Source organism: Stenella coeruleoalba, assembly GCF_951394435.1.
Source record: "Stenella coeruleoalba genome assembly, chromosome: 14".
In the NCBI taxonomy this organism is placed as follows: Eukaryota; Metazoa; Chordata; class Mammalia; order Artiodactyla; family Delphinidae; genus Stenella; species Stenella coeruleoalba.
Genome location: NC_137160.1, coordinates 9,934,140 through 9,950,171, shown reverse-complemented (window position 1 = coordinate 9,950,171; position 16,032 = coordinate 9,934,140). Strand labels below are relative to the sequence as shown.

The 16,032-nt window shown below is 34.1% G+C and overlaps 1 long non-coding RNA gene across 3 annotated transcripts in view; it reads left to right on the top strand.

Moving 5' to 3' along the window:
- LOC307196924 overlaps positions 1 to 16,032 on the top strand; it is a 52,072-nt gene that overhangs the window by 978 nt on the left and 35,062 nt on the right. For all 3 annotated transcript variants that reach the window (XR_013831287.1, XR_013831288.1, XR_013831289.1), the window contains exons 2-3: positions 782 to 939; positions 2,398 to 2,529. This is a non-coding gene — a long non-coding RNA (uncharacterized lncRNA). The remainder of the gene's footprint in view (positions 1 to 781; positions 940 to 2,397; positions 2,530 to 16,032) is intronic.

The following is a 16,032-nucleotide window of genomic DNA, read 5'->3' as shown; positions in this document are numbered from 1 at the left end:
CGGGATGTTATAATACTGGCCTTACAAATTCTATTGTTCCATTCCATCTCATAAATGTCTTATGTATTTATTGAGTTCCTTCTGTGTACTCGCAGATCATGGGAACACTGAGACAAGTTCCTGCCCTTAAGTATATGCATTTTAGAGAAAGTGTTATAGATTGACACTTTAGGAAAGGCACTTGGCAGTATGTAGAATGAACTTTAAAAGTGGTCATAATAATTCCATTTGCAATAGTACATCCTGTGAAAGGATATGAAAATAATTTAAACAAGTTGGTTATGCTCAAGAAAATAAATTAAAAATGGTTTATAAGGGAATGGGTTAGGGACATTTGATCAAATACTCTGCCAAAGCAATAATAGCAATTAATCGGGCTGCAAGCCAGATCATACACACCGTGAGGATAACTATGATTATGATGTTTATGGACAATGTTAATTGTAGGAAAATGCTTATGAAATATATTTGATCCAGAATTAACACAAAAAATAAAATCTATATGAAAATGCCGGAAGGAAGCACAGCAGGATATCTCCTGATGTTAGAAGTGGGTGCTTTGTTTATTAGATTTTCTGTATTAAAGCAAGGCAAAATAACTGTTGGTTGGAATGTAAATTGATACAGCCACTATGGAGAACAGTATGGCCGTTCCTTAAAAAACTAAATGTAGAACTACCATACAACCCAGCAATCCCACTACTGGGCATATACCCTGAGAAAACCGTAATTCAAAAAGAGTCATGTACCACAATGTTCACTGCAGCTCTGTTTACAATAGCCAGGACGTGGAAGCAACCTAAATGCCCATTGACAGATGAATGGATAAAGAGGATGTGGCACATATATACAATGGAATACTACTCAGCCATAAAAAGGGATGAAACTGAGTCATTTGTAGAGATGTGGATGGACCTAGAGACTGTCATGCAGAGTGAAGTAAGTCAGAAAGAGAAAAACAAATATTGTATATTAACGCATATATGTGCAACCTAGAAAAATGGTACAGATGAACCGGTTTGCAAGGCAGAAATATAGACACAGATATAGAGAACAAACGTATGGACACCAACGGGGGGAAAGCAGCGGGAGGGTGGTGGTGGTGGTGTGATGAATTGGGAGATTGGGATTGACATGTATACACTGTTGTGTATAAAATGGATGACTAATAAGAACCTGCTGTATAAAAAAAAAAAATCAAAAAAGAAAAAAGTAAAAAAAATTATATTTACTTGAAACTTCATTGGAAATAAACTATTTGATCTTTAAAAAAAATAAAGTAAGGCAAAGTAGTATTTCTAAAATTCCTAACTTATAAAAGTAACAGCTTGCTTTTTTTTCTGTTATGAGAATATGGAACATTTTTCTGTTCTAACAATATTTTTTCATTTAATAAAATCTTATTTGGATAATAAAATAGTAACAAAGCCAAGACAAAGAAGTCAATTCATAAATAACAATTACATATCCCCTGCATATAATGCCCAGTGTAAAACTTAAAGAATTAAGGATACTTTGAGATGGTTTTTATTTTTAAGAAAGATTTTATAAACATAAACCTCACCCATCCTCAAAGCAACAGCTTAGTAAGGTACTTCAGAATTGGCTTTTGTTGTAAATATATACTTGCTCATTGTGTACCTGAAGTTAGTTTTAGGGAATATTAAAGAATTTTACAAGGACAGCATGAAATGTGATTTTTCATGAATAACCTTTTCTGGGAAATAAAAAAAAAGGCTGATATGCTGATTACTGTAATTTTTATGTCAATCACAGTAGTTTTATGTTTCTTGATTTTTGCCTCCATTTATTATTGGTCATAATTTAATTGACCATAATTTAATGACCGTAATTTAATTGGTCATAACATTCTTAAGTGATGAAAGAATTTGTTTTCATCTTTAAACACACAAAACTAATGAATGTGTGTTAGAATATTCTACCTATTTTGTGTTTACACTTCTATATTTTACTGAAAGCCCCATACTCCTTTTATAAACAGATATCAAAATTGTATAAGTCATCATTTCATGATACTCTTTTCATAATATACCGTAAATCTTGATCAAATAATACTTTACTTCCCTATTAAAAAGAGTTCCTAGACTGAAAGCATCTGAAAGCATCCAGGCTCCTGTAACGTCTAGATTCCCATAGTCTGAAATATTACTCATGAAGGCGCAGCCCAGTTACCCCGTGGTGGGCTCTGGCCAGTGCCTGTCCAGTACAATTCAGCAGGTCTTTATCCAGTGAGTCTAGCTGTGGTACTACTGGACCATGTGCCATATTTGTTCTGGCTTCATAGATAATTTCATGTTATCTTGTCTTATCCCCACTTTTCCCTGCAGTTGTGATAACAACACCCTCCTTTGGGTTTTCTTTTATTTTTGTTGATAGAAAAATGCAGATACCTAGACCCCTGCCTGATAAACTGTGACAGACACCGACGTTTGAAAGTCATTGCTTTAGCTTCACTCTGATTAAAGAAAATACAGTTGCCAAAATGACTGCATTCTCTTTTCAGTAAAGGTAGGTAAATGTTTTTGTGATTAAAATCTTACATCATTTCAGAGTTGATGTGATTGCCAATGGGCTGACCAGTAGAACATGATTTTTATTGAAAGATTTTTGTTTTTTTGAAAAATGTTTTGTATGCTGGTGTTCTAAAAGATAATTCAGCAACAGAGATTTAATTACTGAAGTGATCATTAGAGTAGTGAGGTTTATGCCCCAGAAATCAATGAGGAAATAATGATTCAAAGTAGTAACAGAGGTTGTATTTTTAAACCACCTATATAGTCAGTAAAATTTAGCATACCATATATTAAAAAATATTTCATGTACTAAAAATATTCTGCATTTTAACTAAACCACCTAAAACCTATGTAAAAATTATGCATTGAAGTTTAGTTACTGGGGCTAAGAAAATTAAATGCAGTAAAGATTCAGAACAAAGCATAGACCAGTATTTTCCCACACTGTGTAGGTAAACAGCAGTCGTGTAGTTCTTTCACACTGGGACTTGAATGACTCCTTTATGATTTTTTTAATTTGTATCAAATTAACCAATTATAAAACGATTCCAGAGTTGTTTGTTTACTAGATATTGGCTAAAATAATGATTCTTAAGTATTGTAATGATAAATCAATATTTTATAAGACAGATTTAATTAATATGATCTAAACGTACTCATTAAATTTCCTTACTATAGTAACATTATTTTAATTTTCTTTATTGAAGTGATTCCAAAATTACCATCACAGATCAGAATGCAGCTAATAAAATAAAATTCTCAGAACCTAATATTTTAAAGATTAAAAGATGCACAAGAAAGGGCAACACAAGAAAGTAATTGTTTAAAAGGATTACTAATGACAGCCAAATAAGACTAACAAAAAGCTTACATAATTGATTTCAGTGTTTATAGATCAGAATGAAATTATTTTCTTTTATGAATCAAACTAAATTATGCTATCCTTTTTATCATTCTGTGAATTGATATCAATTTTCTGCTGGATATTATACATATCTTTCTATAGTTTTTAGAAAGAACACTCCTATAATTACTTTACTGAATAACATAAAACATGCTGCTCTCTTTACCTGGAGATAAAAAGATTACTATTTGTACAATTACTATTTTTCCTAATTTCTAAACAAGTTTCAAAAGTATTGGAAAGTCTTTGATTTCAAATTATTTTCTACTTACCATCCTCCTATAAAAATATATCTATATATGTGCATGTGGACACATTCTGAGTGATTTTCTGAGGTCAAATATAGGGAATATCGGATTCACTATATTTTTGTAGTCACTACAAAATTTTAATAAGAAATTTCAGTGTTTGAAAGTTTGAGATATAAGATGACATGATAAATTGTGTGACTGTGAATTTAAATATATGTGACATTTAATTAACTATATTTTGAGTTTGAGGTCAATGTTAATTTAGGGAATGAAGGTGTAGGAGAAAGTTCAAGGAATCATTTAATAAAAAACTGATTTTTTCATTGATATATATGAAATTATATATGTATAAAACTGTATATATATCAAAACTGTATTCAGTTATATATTTCAGTTATGCCTTATTATATTACTAAGTAACATAACAAAGAATTAACTTATACTCTATTTTATATATACTCTTACACTTAATCAAAATTAAAGTCACGGGGGCTTCCCTGGTGGCGCAGTGGTTGAGAGTCCGCCTGCTGATGCAGCGGACATGGGTTCATGCCCCGGTCCGGGAGGATCTCACATGCCGCTGAGCGGCTGTGCCCGTGAGCCATGGCCGCTGAGCCTGCGCGTCCGGAGCCTGTGCTCTGCAACGGGAGAGGCCACAACAGTGAGAGGTCCGCGTACCGCAAAAAAAAAAAAAAAAAAATTAAAGTCACGGGTATATATGATACAGTATAGGTTTTTGTTTAAAGGGGTTTCTAAACTTGAAGTAATTGCACTGACAAAATCTTTTTGGGAGGTGTTATTGACCTCTTGTATTGATTCTTCTAAAGTGTACGTAGGATAATGTAACACATTCTCTAAAATCACCCAAACCTCAATGACTGCTAATCCATTAAACCATTGAAAATGCTGACGAAAACTAAGACTTTTTAAATCAATATTTATGTAGTATGACAGGTATTTAAAATCTATTTAGATATACTTTTAATAATACTTAAGGCTAAGATGAGTTTCTGGAGGGCTATTTTATTATTGAGAGTATACTTAACTGCTATCAGAAAACCCTGCTGCCTGTGAGATATTATTCACTGTGTCTCATTTACTGCTATCTGTTTTAATTATAATTTGAAGAAACCTAATCAAGCTTTTTCCCTAACTAAACAAACCACTTAGATCAAACTGCATTTATCCTTCTGAAAAATTTACTATTGTTCCAAAAGCTGCAAATGGGTATTTAAACTTCAAATAGAGTTTATGTGGGAAGGTCGATGTTTATTGACTTACCCTATCTTCCAGAGAGTCCTCTTATTTACCAAATAGGCTTCCTAAATTAGTAAAGATAGGGCTTAAACATTCTGTGAACGTGTGTATTTTAAAGTGAAAGTCTGTGTAGTATGTTACAGAGAAAAATCAATTTGATCCAACTATATTTTAGTTTCCTTACACTAATTGGATCTAATCAGGAAGTTTTGTTTTTTGGGCATCTTTCAGACTACAATCAATAAGAATCCACCTACTCTGGACTTGAGAAATAAAAAATCTGAATGATTTTTTTTTTTTGCCCCAGAGTTAGGTTGTGGTCAAAGACATTTTAAAGAATCTAGCATTGTTAACACTTTTTTTTTCCCTCTGAATACAGTTTTGTTCCCTTTAGACTTTTTCATTATGCCCAGTATCAGCTAGTATTTCGTATGGGAATTGCCTTTGCTTACGTATCTAGTTTGGTTTTGCTGTAATAAATACAGGAACGATGCTTTAGGAAAAATATCTGACTTATGTTGTTATATTAAAAAGTATTGAAGAGGACCCTTTGTGGGTTTCATTGTAATTTATCATTCTGCCATTGCTCTAGGAATTTACCGTTACCCTTGGATTATGTATAAATGCTCTACTTCCTCTACTGTTATTGCTCATCAGTTTACTTAAGATAATACTTTTTCCTTCACGAACTGTATCGCAGAACAGAAAGCCTGTAGCTAGTCCTGGGTGTTGAGACTTCACAGGGCTCTAGGGTCACAGTCTGATGCAGAGCCGCACCTCTGTGTGTGTTCAAAGAATGACTCACAGAAAGTCTGGAACCTGGAGAAGTCACTTAGTTTAGAAAATGATGAAATATTCCACCGTGACTCATTTAGGTCATAATAAAATTCTCTTTTCCCACGTATTTGGAGAGCTTTAGAACTGCTATAGAAGAGTACACAGCCAATAAACTTGTGTGGTGCACAGCTTCTACAGAGTGCAAAAATGTTTTATACCTGAAAACCTTGCCCTGAAAATTGGAGGAGTATTTGGGATTCCCATGGCACCGAAACCACTAGAAACAGGTTGTTCAAAGAGTAAAACTTTCTCCACGTTTATGAAAGTGTGGTCTGGGTTTTAACTTGTGAGGGATGAAACGCAGACAGTAAATTTTGAGACTGAGAATTCAGGAGATTGGAATATTTGGAAGTTACTTGGAACAGAAACTGAAAATTGGAAAACAAATGATGAGCCTAATGAAGATGATTCGCAGTGTATCTTTTTATTTTCCTTTTCACTCTTACGAATAAGAATTTGTTACCAAACCCTACTGATATGTGAAACTGAAGAAAGAGAGCATGCTTCTGAAAACTCATACAACAGGGTTTTAGGAAGAGCTGAAGGTGAAAAAGTCTGTTGACTGTGAAATAAACCAGAGAATAAGGATCAATCATCTCATCAGAAAAAGAGACAAAGAAGGACAATTTCTTGTCTCCACATTCAGCATAACTGACACACAAAAAGGTTTTGGTATTAGGAGTCCTATTTCCAAATTCAGTTTTCCATTTAATATATTTGTTGTGTATGTCAGTCAAATCTTTCTATATACAATATAACAAAAGTTCATTCTAATTCAAGAGTTGAACATTACATTTCGATGTTCAAAGTGAATAATGTGTATGATGTGACAAACCTTATGCTTAAATTATGGTTAACATGAGGGTAACCTGAGATTTCAAAGAATGGGTTTGAAAAGAGATTTCAAGAATGGGTCAGAAATAAAACTTTTTCATAAGTTTGAGAAATTCTATTTCAGTGTTTACTGGACAGAGACTATTTTTTAATGTTCAGTTTCTACACCTGTCATTTACAATGAGAAAACCGAATTCTTGAAATCTAAACATTGATTTTCTATTAATAGTAGAACTCTTTGCATTCATCAAGTCTGTTGTTTTAGCACGTTCTCTTTCCAATACTGTTTCAACTTTCCTTAGCTCCCTGAAGGCTAATCCTTGTGATTATCTTTTAAATTTTCTGTTACCTATACTTTTTCCTCATAGATTATCCCATTTTTATTTACTGATGGCCTAAATGTTATCTCTTCTATTTGACTGTATCTTACTACCATCTACTAAAGAAAAGACATGGCCTTTGGATTTCTCCAAATTCTCGTGTCTAAATTATTTATACCCATTGTTTCAAAATTGCAGTACTAACACTGATGTATAGTGTGGATTTTGCTTACATCCAATCACATACTTATAAGACAAAGTTATGTTTGCTAACGTTTTAAAATACTTTATCATTTGTAATTATCTTATAAAATTCAATATACATAATATAAATTACTCGTCTAGCTCTAGATTCTGTTATAGTTTTTTTTTTTTTTTTTTTAAATAGCCCTGTTCTGTTCAGGAAGGAGTAGATCACTAAAAAATAATTCTTCTCTCTTAATTACTGCAATAAAGAGTTAATAGTTCCTTAAATAATTGGTTTAAGAGCAGTAAGTATTTACTTTTAATCACTATGATTAAAGCACCTATGTGAAAAGAATAACTTTTGCATTTTTCTTAAAAACATTAAGTGGAACACAGTATTATTCAGTGCTGGGAAGTTTTTATAATCACTATGTAGCCCTATACATAAAATATTAAGGAAGTTCAGGACTTTAAAACAACTATAAAATATGATCATGTACGTTGCTGTGAAGTTCCTTTCAACAAATCCACCCTAAAATTCATAATGTTTCTCAGAGAAGAAAAGAAACAGTTTACAATTAATTTCATCATCTGTATTCTATTTGATATACTAATATAGATATCATATCTGCTTTTCAAATATGAGAATTAACTAATTTCTCATTTTTTATAGAGAAGGTATTTAATTACCTCTGTCTTTAATTAATCTGAAATTGAGAAATATTTTTCTATGAACTATGATAAGATAGAAATATCTATTTATGTAAATTAATTTTAAAAACCTGATTCTTAAATATAGCATAATCTTTGGTTATTAATTATGACAAAGACTAAAATTCATAGTTATGTAGGCTTTCTATTAAATATATACTTAAAAATAAGTCAGTGGGTAGACCAAATGTTTGTGTCCCCCCCAAATTCATATGCTGAAACCAAAATCCCCAATGTGATGGTATTGGGAAATGGGGCCTTTGGGAGACAATTAGGTAATGAAAGTGGAGCCCTCATGAATGGGATTAGTGCCCTTATAAAAGAGACCCCAGAGAGTTCCCTTACCCCTTCTGCCATGTAGGGACACAGCATGAAGACAGCTGTCTGAGAACCCGGAGGCAGGCCCTCACCAAACACCAAATCGTCCTGCAACTTGATTTTGGACTTCCAGCCTCCAAAACTGTGAAAAGTAGATTTCTGTTGTTTATAAGCCACCCAGTCTATGATATTCTGTTGTAGCAGCCCAAACAGAGTAAAACAGTTAACTGATTTTAGTTCTCAACTTATCTCTATGACACTACTAGCTGAAAGGTGATATAATCAAGTTAGACTGGTTTTACCAATTGGAGATTCTACTGAACGTTTGAGGAAATGATTACAATGTCTACTGTGGGAAATTTTAGATATTTCTTTAATGATGACTTAGAGTTTTTCCAACAGCAGATTCCAAACATGGCCATGGGCACAAGTAGTATATTTGAGGGGTAATCCCTTAATGCAGCAAGCTGGGGGAGTGAGACAGAGAAGGAGGAACAGGCAGTCGATGATTATTGAACTGGTTGTCACTGAGCAACTAATGCTTCATATAATGTTCCTGAATTTTACTCCAAATGAACCTTGGAATTGTTTCTCCAGAGAGTGGAAGGCTGGAAATTTATTCACATTTTCCTTCCCCTCACTGTTTTGAGAATTGACCTAAGGGACATTAACTGCTGTGCACTTAATAACTGTTGAAAAAGTTTGTAAAAACTCTGTGGCAGAAAACCAAGTGATCCAGCAGGTACATGCTGTGGGAAGCAGCCTGTGTTTATAGGAAGCCTATAGCCCAGCTGTAGCTGAAATCCAACCTTGGTCATGGGATAGAGAGCTGCACACGGAAGTGGTCTGTTAGACTCAATTTTGGGCATGATTAAAGTAATGAAAAGATTACACTAAGGGGAAAAACCGATCATAGGTTTTAATATGTACTTCCTTGGGAATATCGGCTTTTTTATTATTCCTTACTAGAAAAAAGGAATATTCTACATATTACTTTTATCCTCGTTGTCTACCTTTAAAAAGGGCTTTATTTTACGCTTTAGAGTGTAGTCCTTTGTTTTAGCAGTCACCTTCAATTTTTTTTTATGTACCTTATGTACTTTTGTAAAGTAATACATATAAAAATGCTCAAATGAGTATTTTGTATATTGGTTAGTTATCTTTTTTTTAAATTTAATTTTATTTATTTATTTTTATACAGCAGGTTCTTATTAGTTATCCACATTTTATACACATTAGTGTATATATGTGAATCCCAATCTCCCAATTCATCACACCACCACCACCCCCCGCCCCGGCCACTTTCCCCCCTCGGTGTCCATACATTTGTTCTCTACATCTGTGTAATAGTCACCCTTAATTTTTTAATGTGGATTCTTCTTTATAGATTGTTTTAGTGAATTCAAAAGCTGTCTTCTCCCTCATGATGGTTATTGACAAGAATTTTATCATACAATTGCCCATTGAGCACTACCCCTCTCTTTATTATTATTGCAAAGTTTAACTTTATGTTTTCAATAGTTATCATTGTGTTAGTCATTCATTGCTGCATTGAAAACACCCCAAAACTTTGCAGCTTAAAATTACAAATGTTTATTATCTCAGAGTTTCTGTGGGTCAAGAATATGGGTGTAATTTAGGTGGATGCCTTTGGCCCAAGGTCTTTCAAGCTGTTATTCTTGGCTGTGGCCTCATCGGAAGGCTTGATGGAGACTCATCTGCTTCCAAGCTCACTTACACGGTTGTTGGCAGATCTTGGTCCCTTGACACTTGGATCCGTACATGGTGCTGCCTTACAACACAAAAGCTGGCTTTTGCCTGTGTAAGATGCAAGGGAGAGCAAGAGAGAGAGTGTCAAAGCCAGCAGCCACAGTTGTTTCTGTAACCTAAGCTCAGAAGTGACATTTCATCACATCTGTCATATTAGAAATTAATTAAAAGTTCCAGCCCACACCAAAGGAGAGGTAGTGGCACAAAAACTTAAATACTAGGAGGGGGAGATTGTTAGGGGCTGTGTCAGGGGCTGCCTATCTCAATAATTTCAACTTGATATCATTCAAACTTTAATTAGCTCACAATTGCATCCCTTTTTCTTGTATTTTGTATGTTTTATCTAAGTACACATTGCTACTTTCTGAATATGCTTTTTAAATAGTTTATATCTGTGAGTAGTAAAACATTGTACCTTTATAGGTCGAGAAATAACTTTATCTATACTATTGTTAACAGTTTGGTTAAGTTAAAATTATCTTCTTTTGAAAGTATTCTATCTTCAGTCATGGAAGGGAAATCTGATGTCAGTCTACCTGAAACTCTTTTTTTCAGGTATTTTGTCTTTTCTCTGATTATTTAAAAATATTTTCATTATCCCTGTGAATCTGTAATTTTATTGTGGTGTGTTTAGTTTTTCACTTTTTTACTTAAGTTGTTTAGTACTAAGGAGTATTCTTTCACTAAGTCTTATATCTGTACATCTTTTGGAGAGTATTTCAGAAATCATTCCTGCTTTTTTGTAGTATTTTGTTTCTCCTTCATAATCTCTCACCTTTTCAAACTGCACACATATGTTCAAAATGTATGTATTGAGGACTTATTCACTAGTTAGTGGGAACACCAAAATTAAAAACAAACAAACAGAAAACACAGACATGATCCCTGCCCTTAGTTTAATTGAAATTATTCTTTCATTAATTTCTTTGAACATCTTAAACATAGTTATTATAAAATTATTTAAAATTTTCCCTACAAACTTCATTTTCTCCAGAATGACTTCATGTTCACTAAAATGAAATTTTCAGGAAGGCTGATTCCTTGTATGATGTTTTAACTCTGTTTTTATAGTTTCTGGAACAATCTCTCACACATTTAGAGACACAATAAAGAATTGTTAATGAATGATTATTGATTTTGTTGATTCTCTTCCATACTAAGCTGTCTCTTCTTACATTCTGAAATTTGGGCTTGAAGGACCCTTTTTTTTAAGATTTTTTCTTTAATTTTTTATTATGTTTCAGAATTTTAAAAAATTATTCAAGTATAGCCGATTTTCAACATTGTGTTGATTTCCATTGTACAACCAAATGATTCAGTTATACATGTATGTGTGTGTGTATATATATATATATATATATATATATACATATATATATATACATTCAGTTATACATGCATATACATACATAAATATATACACACGCACACTTTCTTTTTCGTTTGGTTTCCTTTCCACTATGGTTTATCCCAGGATATTGACTATAGTTCCCCATGCTCTGCAGTAGGGCCTTGTTGTTTAGCCATTCTGTATGTAATGGTTTGCACCTGCCAACCCCACTCTCCCAGTCCATCCTTCCCGCCAGCCGCAGCAACCACAAGCCTTCTTTCTCTGTCTGTGAGTCTGTTTAGTAGATAAGTTCATTTGCGTCATATTTTAGATTTAACATATAAGTGATAATCATATGGTGTTTGTCTTTCTCTTTCTGACCTACTTCACTTAGTATGATAATCTCTGGATCTGTCCATGTTGCTGCAAATGACATTACTTCATTTAAAGATTTCATTTTTTAAAGCAGTTTTAGGTTCACAACAAAATTGAGGAGGTACAAAAATGTCCCCTATACCCCTCACCTTCGCACCCGAATAGCCTCCCCCATTGTCAACATCCTGCATCAGAGTGGCGCATTTGTTTTAATTGATAAACCTACACTGATACACCATTGTAACCCAAAGTCCATAGTCTACATTATGATTCACTCTTGGTGCTATACACGCTATGAGTTTAGACACATGCATAATGACACATTCATCATTGTAGTATCATACAGATGCTGCCATAAAAATCCTCTGTGCTCTACCTATTCATGCCTCTCACCACCTGCAGGATCAGTTTCCTTTGGAGAGTTTTTTGGGTTTTTTTTTTAATTTCCTTTATGTGTCCAGTTTCAAATATCCTTTCCTGCCAACTCGTTTAATGTTTTCTTCATTTAGCACCCCGAGGCTTCCTCTATAATAGCATCTTTGTCTTCTGTGCCAAAGTGATACTGGGGATGGTACAGATCCAGATGCCCAACTACATGTGGCTGGATTCAGTTCCTGATTGAGAGAACTAGCCTTTGTTCTCTCTCTGACTAGAATCATGGCTGATTATTTAAACCAAATCCCAAGGAATTGGATAGTAGTAGGTTTTTCATCCCCATTTTAACACATGCTTTCAAGGTGTGAGTCGGTTGTAGTTGCACTTCCGGAGAAGAGCAGCGCTCACTCTCAGGGCCGGAACTCCACTGCTGCCTGTGTCTTCACCAGAGGCCAGCGGCTTGAGCTGTGAATTTGCATTTCTTTGATTTTCTACAGCTCACATTCATATCTCCATCTTCTTCTGAGTTTGACCTTACATTTCTGGTTATTTCTTTTTTATAAATATATGTCACCCGTTTTTGCAGTGTGTGTTAAATGGTTTGCCCAACTATGACTCACTAGGTAGATGTGTTGTGAACCAAGCAAAGTGTATCCTGTGCAGCCTGTCACAGACTTTAATGACCTCAGCAGTTATTTCACGGAGAGTCATCCTGGGCTGTACCTATTTTTAAATGGCTGCTGTTAACAGACACCAAGGAGCTACTGATGGGTTATCGCCAGGTGACTCCCATAAGATGAGTATTCTATTGCAAACATAGAGATTAAAAAGGGAAAGAGTATTAGGCAGTAAGAAAACTTAGAGACTAGCACAGCAGATGATGAAAGCTTCAAGTCAGGCAGCGGTGGGGGTAATACTCTTGGTTTGTGTCATGTTTGCTTTACGTTCTGATGAGTTGGAAGATAACACCAGGCAGATTGGTGATATAAGTCTGTAAATATGGAAACTGATTAAAAAGTTGAGGGAAAAAATAGGAATTACTATTATTAATAATTAAAGACATTAAAGTGAACTGCATATTGAGTCATACAGTCATTCATTGAACTTGCTTGTATTAAGCAGCCACCATCTGTCAAATACCTTTTAGGTGCCGAGGTTACAGTAGTAACTGAAGTAGACCAAAATGTTTGCCCTAATAAGACTTTGATTTTAGTGGGGAAGACAGAAAATAAACATATAAAACAGTGCAATATCTACTTCAAGCGATGAAAATTGCTACTGAGAAAGATAGAGTGAGGAAAGATAGATGAATGCCATTTGGGGGCTTGCTGTTTTTAGCATGGTTGTTTAGGAAAAGCTTGCTGATGCAATATGATTTGAGACCTTATGGAATTAAGGAGTCATGATAATGAAAGATGCTCTGATATCCCTGGGATTCTTGCAGTAACTGACATAAAGAGGGATAAAAGGCATAGTGAGACTAGGCAAACAGGTGGCAAGGAAAAGTAGGACTCAGGGACAGAAGGAAAAAATTTTAAAAGGTATCTAATGCTGTACTGAAAATAGGCAATTTTGTTTAATAATTAAGTTTTACTTAGCAAATTTGAGTGTCCAGTTTCATAGCATTATGACGTTTGAAGACCAAATTGCAATGGGTATGTAATAATTTTCTAGAAGTGAATAAAGTTTGATTAGAGAAGGTTGACCAGATATAATAATATGCTAATAAGCTATAATATTAAAAATGTGATACTGAACCAAGAAGGAGAAAAAATAAATAGACCCATAAAGAGGAATTTTTTATGTAAGAAATAAGACATTTAAGATCACAGTTGAAAAGATGGAAGAGTCAACAAATAATTAAATTATTTAAATATAATAATTAAATATTAAAATAATTATTTGTTCCTTGGGAAAATATCCTAACAGATCCCAACACTGCACAATTCACAAATACATATTTTATTTAAAATGGATAAAGAAGACAATACAGAGAGAATAATACAGTAAGAGCAACAATCTCCAAAAAATATTGGAAAGAAGATAAGTGATTACTATTTAGCCCACTGGAGAAAGCTGAACAGTATTGTAGGAACAAGCATGTATTGAGGCATGGGAAATATAAGAGGCATGGGAAACTGGTTCAGATCACCAGTTTTCAGAGAGATCCAGAAATAGTAATGTTACCTCAAAGGTGGGATGTGATGGGGCTGAAACCAAAAGATTAGTTGAAAGTCTGTGTAAGAAACTGATAAAAATATAAAATACATATAAAGTCACTAAGATCTCTCTCTACACACACACAGAGTAAACTCTGCTGAGCCATGTGTCTATAGCTACTCTAACCCTACTGAAGACTGCAGGACTATTTTGCAGAGAAACAAAAGCCATGAGACCCAACACTCAGTGACAAGAATCACAGCAAAGGACCCGGTAGAGAAGAACTACTGAAAACACTTCCAGGATGGAAAGCTGAAGTTAACACATTGAATGGTGAGCCCCTCCACTTCCATTGCCTGCCTTAGCTCCAAGAGTCCTGGCAGAAGAAGCTTGGAGTCTTCTCCTTATGGAAAAGCACCAGCCTGGGAGAAAAGACCCCAGCGACTGGTAATGACCTGGTCAAGCCCATACCCTAAACAAGGATTTATAAACAAGGATTTATACCCTAAACAAGGATTTATAAAAGACCCATAAGGATTTATAAAAGACCCTAAACAAGGATTTATAAAAGACCCATAAGAAAGTACGTTATCTTCAAATTGCAAGAGACCTGAGATAAAGAGTCAATCTCCAAAGCTCCTAGATTAAAATACAGGCCATCATGAATCATTATAGATTAGATAACTTGGTACTACTCGACAACACCAGTGGAAGCATGAGGGCATTGGAACAACTAATTCATATTCTGAGGAAAAATTATTTCACCTTTGCATTATATACCCAAATCACTGTTGATATATCAGAATAGAATAAAGATATTTTTAAGTTAAGAAGTTCTCAAAAAATTACTTACACTCACATCATCCGAAAGCCAGTGGAAGTTAGATGTAGCAAATTAAATGAAAGAAGAAGTCAAGAAGGAATAAGACAAAATGTGCTAGATTGCCGTGCCCTTGGGAAGACTGTACTGCTTTCTCCACAGGGGGCTTTGTCATGTGACCTACTCAGGCTAGTGGCGCGTGAGTAGAAGTGAAGTGTGTCACTTCCATAGGAACCTTTTAAAGCCACTTTTAGTGCTAAAGTTTATTTGGAATGAGAAATGCGTCTTCTGCTCTCTGGCAATCTTCACTATTAGAAAAATAATCAGAAACTTTTTTTATTAGATCAAAACATTTTCTAAACTTTATAATTCTATAGTAAGTGAGTTTTTAGACGGCATGAAGATATGGCAAGTAATTAGTCTAACTAGAGATTTTCATACTATTTTGGCTTAGCACTTGCTGTGCCTCGTCTTAGTCATCTTTAAAGCTATGGATTAACATAGAGGGGTTTCTATTTTACTTCAGCTTCAAATTCAGTTACAGGGTCTTATTATGTAGTAGAGGTTCTTTTGAAATATACTTCTCAATTCATGAACATGAACTCCAGAAATACATACTTTCTCATTTTTTATTCTGTACCTAATTATTTTCTGACTTAGATACTCATTATTTTATAATGAGCCAAACTTTGATACTGGTTTTAGGCAGTTGAAAACTAAACTGTAGTTATGATCATTGCCAATAACACATCTTACTGCACATCAAAAAAGTTTTCCTTTATTTATATTTTATTTTTGTGTGTGTGAGGCAATTGCAATTTCTTTTGATTTTTCTTTCCTTAAATGTAAAACTGTGATATCTACTCACCATGAAAAATAACATCTAAAGGATTAGATGGTAATTTTAAGATGAGAGAGGAGAAAGCAGAGTATAGTTTCAGTATTCTATTGAGAATGTTGGAATTCAGATGAAATATTTCCTAACCTCAGAAGGCTTTTCTGTGAAATTTGCTATGTTCCTTCCCATTCAGTTTTACTGAGAGCGCTTTC